Source organism: Marmota marmota, unplaced genomic scaffold (genome assembly GCF_001458135.2).
Source record: "Marmota marmota marmota unplaced genomic scaffold, marMar, whole genome shotgun sequence".
In the NCBI taxonomy this organism is placed as follows: Eukaryota; Metazoa; Chordata; class Mammalia; order Rodentia; family Sciuridae; genus Marmota; species Marmota marmota.
In genome coordinates this window covers 394628-400856 of record NW_025999869.1, presented here as the reverse complement: position 1 = coordinate 400856, position 6229 = coordinate 394628, and the positions used below count along the sequence as shown (strand labels likewise).

The 6229-nt window shown below is 45.0% G+C and overlaps 1 pseudogene; it reads left to right on the top strand.

Annotated features, from left to right (window-relative positions):
• Positions 1-407: 407 nt before the first annotated feature.
• LOC107147943 lies at positions 408-3588 on the top strand (annotated as a pseudogene).
• Positions 3589-6229: the final 2641 nt, after the last annotated feature.

Genomic DNA, 6229 nt, shown 5'->3' with positions numbered 1-6229 from the left:
GATGAGGACAAGGTTCTGAGAAAAAGGAAAAAGAGCTTTTATTGCTTTGCCAGGAAAGGAGCACACACAGAGGACTCCTGTTCCAGGGGTTGAGATTCTGCCAGGGGGAACACACTAGGATTTTGAAGAGGGGGCAACTAGGCTGTATGCAGCTGTGCCCTGTCAGGAGTCAACACTCATCCACTCATCCGTAGCCTTGAGAGTGCTGTTCCTCAGACCCACCGGTGCCAGTCCGGGGTCTGGCTTCCTTCATGCCTGTGGTGGGTGAGTTAAGGACAGAACTCAGTCTAGGATGGGAAACTGTTTATCTGGCTTCTCCTGTGATTAGGGAGGAGGACATGGACAAGAATGAAAGAATAAAATTTTGGTTTTAAAATAGAGAAAGTGTGTGGAGTGGGCAAGGGTCTCCACGGAGGAGGAGGGGGCGGAGGAGAGGGCGGTGGCCGAGGGCAGAGGGTAGTGGGAAAGGGGGTCCCGCAGCAGCGCTAAAACTCCGGGAGGGCGTCCATGGCGCTGCTGCGTTGACGGGGCTGGGAGCAGCCTGCCTTCTGCTCTCACCAGCTCCGAATAGCCAGTCCTTCCCTGGGAGCCAGTTCCTCCCAGGGCCCCTGAGCCGTGCCAGTCGCGGCCGCCCCGGACCAGCCAGGTATAAATTAATCCTTAGAAAGCAACTGAACAATGGAGCCAGACATCATTCGAATGTACTTCTTCATCCCCACCACCACTAGGCAATGGAGCAGAGGATGATGATGATGATGAATTTGGGGAATTTGGTGGATTTTCAGAAGTCAGCCCTTCTGGCATACGGTTTGTCGATTTTGATACACCAGATTATACTCGTCCTAAGGAAGAGTTTGTATCTTCAAACCATTTTATGCCAATTCATGATTTCTCAGAAAATTAAATAGCCTTACAAACTTTAAGTCCATTAAAAATGGTAATGATAAGGACATCACTGCTGAACTTTGTACTCCCATGAAAGGTCAGTCTGATGTTTTACTTTGTACCATTAGCAAAGAAGTTATTTCATCTAAAACTATAGATACTTCTACTGATGACATGGAAAGTCCAGGAGATTTAAACAAAGTAATAGAGCAGAGACAGAATGTTGGAACACCTGAAAGTTTCACTCCAGGAGTTTTTAGAACTGATATGAACATTGTTCATCAAAACTAGCAGTTAGAGAGCTGCAATGGGGAAAAGCCTCCTTGTCTGGAGATTCTAACAAATGGGTTTGCAGGATTGGAAACTGTGAATCCTCAGGGAACAGATGACCTGGACAATGTAGCTGATTCAAAGGGACGAAAGCCTCTGAGCACTCATAGCACTGAGTAAAATTTAGACTTTGCACCTAGTCCTGCTGAGGAATTTGCAGATTTTGCCACATTTTCCCAAAAGGCTACAACTAGAAGAAATAAGATGTGCAGCTTTAAATGAGAGAGATGCACTAACCATTCAGGAAAACAACAAAATTAACAGAGTCAATGAACTGAATTCTGTAAAAGAAGTGTCTTTGGTTAAAAGTTTTGATGAAAAAGGAGACACTGATGGAGAGGATCAGTTTGTGTTTCAGAAATAAGCACAGCACCTAACACAAGTTTGGGTGTTGAAAAACACGGCCTTCCAATGCTGCAACAGGATGAATTTTTAAATTCAAATAATCAATCAAAGGCTTGGAATTTGGTAGATTCGACTGATAATTCAGAAGCCATTAGGAAAGAACAATGTAAAACTGAGGAAAAACTTCATTTAGTTACTTCAAAATGTGCTGACCTATGCATGGATTCTATTAAAACTTTTGATGCTGATGAAGAACTTGGTTCTTCCAAAGAAGAAAGTAGAAAGTTTACTAATTCCCAAATCCCAAACATTGGTCCTACAGAAGAAAATGTTTTGGATGATTCTGTAAGTGTAAAAAATGGTGATAGTAGTAATGATTTGTGGCTTGCGATGATACCAATGAGGATGATTTTGATGACTTTGGCACAGCCAGTGGCACCACTCCACCTTTCGTCATTGGTACTCAAGTGAATGAGTGATGTCACTTTTGAAGAGTCCTCAGAGCACTTTCCACATTTTAGTGAATCAAGTGATGACTTTGGAGAATTTGGAGATACAAATGCTGCTTCTTACCCGGAGGAAATGATATTTACTGATTCAGACCTGAAACAGACTTCTGATAATTTATCAGAGGAATGTCAATTGGCAAGAAAGTCTAGTGGAACAGGCACTGAACCTGTTTCAGAACTGAAAAATGGGCAAGACAGTGAGTTTGGAGATTTTGATTCAGTGCCAAATATTCAAGATGACTGCAGTGCTTTTCAAGACTCTGATGACTTTGCGGACTTCAGTTCAGCTGGTCCTAGCCAAGTTGTAGATTGGAATGCTTTTGGGGATGAACAAAAAGATGGTTGTTCCTGGGCTGCTTTTGGAGATCAGCAGGCCACTGAAGCTCATCAACAAAAGGAAGTCTGGCAGTCACATAGGACAGATGGAAATGTTGATACTCCAGGAACCCCCAAGATGCACAGTATCCCTTTGGCAACTCCCAAAGGAGCAGTTGCTAGTGGCCATTTACAGGAATCAGCCACTTCCATTCAGACAACTTTACTAAACCACCTGGAATGAATTTTCAAAGCATGTTTTCCTTCCATATTTGTCCCTGAGGCTGAAGAGGATGTTTCTTTTCTGAAGCACTTGCTGGAAACAAGCACCTTGCCAATAAAAACAAGAGAGGCCTTAGCTGAAAGCAGAGAACTGCTGGATGTGTGGACCAATCTACAGGATATCCATGATGCACATGGCTTGAGATATCAGTGGGGCGGCTCCCATAGCAACAAGAAGCTTTTGTGCTCCTTAGGAATGGACACCCGAAACATTCTCTTCACGGGCAACAAGAAGCAGCCTGTTATAGTGCCCATGTATGCAGCAGGATTGGGCATGTTAGAGCCCACCAAGGAACCACTGAAACCACTCTCTGCCACAGAAAAAATTGCTTCCATTGGTCAGACAACCACCCTGACACCAGAGATGAACACATGTACATCTGATCAATTCCAGGAGTCTCTACCACCTGTCTAGTTTGACTGGAGTAGCAGTGGCCTTACTTACCCTTTAGATGCTAGTGGAGGTTCCACTCTTCTGAACCTTGATTTCTTTGGGCCCGTGGATGACAGTAGCTCTAGCAGCAGAAACACAATCCCAGGTGTAGATCCAGAGTTGTATGAATTAACAACTTCTAAGCTGGAAATCTCCACCTCAAGCCTCAAAGTGACTGATGCATTTGCAAGACTCATGTCCACAGTAGAGAAGACAAGCACATCTACCAGGAAACCAAAAAGAGAAGAGCACTTGAGTGAAGAAGCTATCAAGGTGATTGCCAGCCTTCCCGACTTGACATTCATGCATGCCAAGGTGTTGATGTTCCCAGCCACGTTAACACCTTCCACCAGCTCCCAGGATCAACCAGACTGATAACTGACGTGAACTGGACAGTTTCAAATGCTTTCTCTCCTCCTCCCTTCCCTACCATTAAAAGCATACCTGCTTTAATTAAAGAAAATTCAAGTTCAGCTGATTTGTTGGTAAGCCACACTAGAAAGGTATACATAGTAATACCTGTATAATAATAAATATACATAGTAATGTATATTTATTTACATACTGAAGTCCTAAATTTATATTAGAAAACGTGAATAATCGGGGGTGAATATTTTTTAAAGATTTATTCTTTTTGTGTTGCTGGGGTATATACATTGATATCTTTGTGAAATATACTGGTGGTGTCCTTTTTACAAAACTTTAAAAATAAAAATAAAATAAAATAACCTCAGTGGCAGAGCAGCAAGGTCTGCACTAAGAGAATGAAGTGGACTCCCATTACATTTTCTGTCAATTGCTACTTTCCATTTCTGGGGAAAACTGCATGACAACATCTCCAAGTTGCTTCCTGCTGGAAATGGACAATGACAGGGGTCCTGGAATGGAAGATTTGCCTGTTGTCCTTTATCATCTTCTGGACTCTTCCTAAAATGCACGGACAGATGATTCTCACCTTGTTGGTGACCTGGGAGAAGCACACTCATGTATAGCATTTAAACTTTGCCCCAATATTGGCACACTTTTATTCTAGAGTCTTTGGATGTAGCCACAGTTTCCTTCTTCCTGGGGGCACCAGGAAGGGTCTCCCACATACTGTGATTTTTCCTGGGCTCAGGTTAAGCCTGTTCTCCACCCACTTTGGAGGAGAGCCACTGGGAGCACTGCAGATGGGTTTCTTGTATCCATGAAACTGTGCCTCAATCTCTCTTCGTTCTGTTTGCATCCAAGTTTTGGAGCAAAGGTTGTTGCTGAGTCTGTCAGGTCACTCTTATAATCGTGATGCTATCAACTCAGTGAGTCCCCATTCTCATTGTACTCGGGGTCCCCCTCAGTTTTTTCCTACAGGAGGAACATTGACTTTTGACAGAGGGTGACCTGCCATCCTTTGCTTGAGGTTTCCTGGAAGATCCTTTGGCAAGGACTGCAACAAAACGTGTGGGCTCTTGTCTCTGATCCTCCCAGGGATTACATACCTTAGAGAGAAACTCAACCAGTTGTGTGGGGTTTCTATCAACAGCCCCTCCACCTGCTGAGCCTCTCTTCTTATGTCCAGGACACTGTGTCTGATGAATATCACATTGACCATGTTGAGAGATTAAGGGATCATTGTCTGCAGAAACTAGCGAGACCAAGAGGCAGATAACCTGTAGGCACAGGGTCTCCAGGAGGCCCTGGTGCCTCCTGAGTTCTGGCAGCAGGCAGGGCTCCACTGGAAGTGCCCACAGGCAGGAGAAGAGCTTGTTGGTTCGGAGCTGTGAGGTGGGGGAGCAGTGAGTGCAGGAGGAGCATGCTCAGGGGCCCTCCCCACTCCCTGGCTGCACTGTGCTCTGGTTACAGCCCAGGCCTGGTGTGTGTCTCAGATGAGAAGGCCATGCAGGTGTTCCTCAACATCTCCCCGGAGCCTGGACTTCCCTTCTTGCAGTGCCTCTGCAGACCAGGCCTTTGGCTTTCATCCTGCATACTTGGGGCCCTGTGGCTACCCAGCAGGATTCACAGTCACTGCTTTGTCCCAAGTCTCAAAATCGAATGGAAGAAGCTCCAGGCTTTTAAAAATTTTCTTTCTCTTTACTTACTGGTTTCCAAGCCACGGCTGGGTTTTTTGCCCCTTTTGCACTCCTGCCAGTCCTCTTGTTCATATTTATCAGTGGAATGCTGGCTCCACTCCAGCAGCCTTGGCCAAATGGGGGATCCTGTCAGATCTTCAAAGGGGAGACCACTCCCCTCCCTAGGTCACAATCTAGCCGTTCCAACACCCACTGACATGTCCTTTTTGGCCAGCAGCCCTCTTCCTCCATTAAGCAAAAAAGGCTGGAAGGTGGGGCAGTGGCCAATTGCTCTGGGTCTCGGTCCCCAGTTCACCCATTTCTCTGCAGCCCAGGCAGCTTCCTGGGATTTGTTCTCCAGCCAACGGCTGGTATCCCTGACCTGTAGGAAGGTCTGTGTGGCTGGGATCAAGCTGAAACCCAGTGGTGGGCCAGCCAACACCATTGTTGAGAGGATGGAAATGTCTCAGTTTCCTTCCACTGTCCTTGCACACCAGACTTTCTTGCACAATCCACTTAGATCCTAGCTGTTCAGACTCCCTTTCATGCAATTGCATAAATACCTGCACCTACTCAATCTCTTCCATCCATTTAAGCTCTGACAGACTAACACTAACTGCAAGAACATATAAAATTCAGAATATCATTCAGTGACCAGACTGTTTTAGAGTAATGTATTATATTTTTATTAGTTATAGGCTTATAGCTCTATATCACCCAATTAGCCAAGATCTTTCCTGGGAGACTAGGGATCAGTGCATCATTGTCTGTGTCTTAAGGAACTAGTAACAGAGATAAAAATAACCAGAAAAAAAAAAGCACATGAAGACAGGAAAGCAGGGGGAATCCTCAAAACAAGGCTGATACAATGGAAACCTCTGTAATAGGTCAGCTTTATGGATGGGGAAGAATCCTCTAGATCCTCTACTCCCACTTTATCATAACTTCTACACACTGGAGCCACAGATACTCCAGAAAGAACTACCAGAAGATCCCATGGAAGGAGGGGAACCAGATGTTCCAACAATGCAGAGTGGGGGAGGGGTTACCAGATGACCAAGATGACACAAGTTTACTGTATTCAG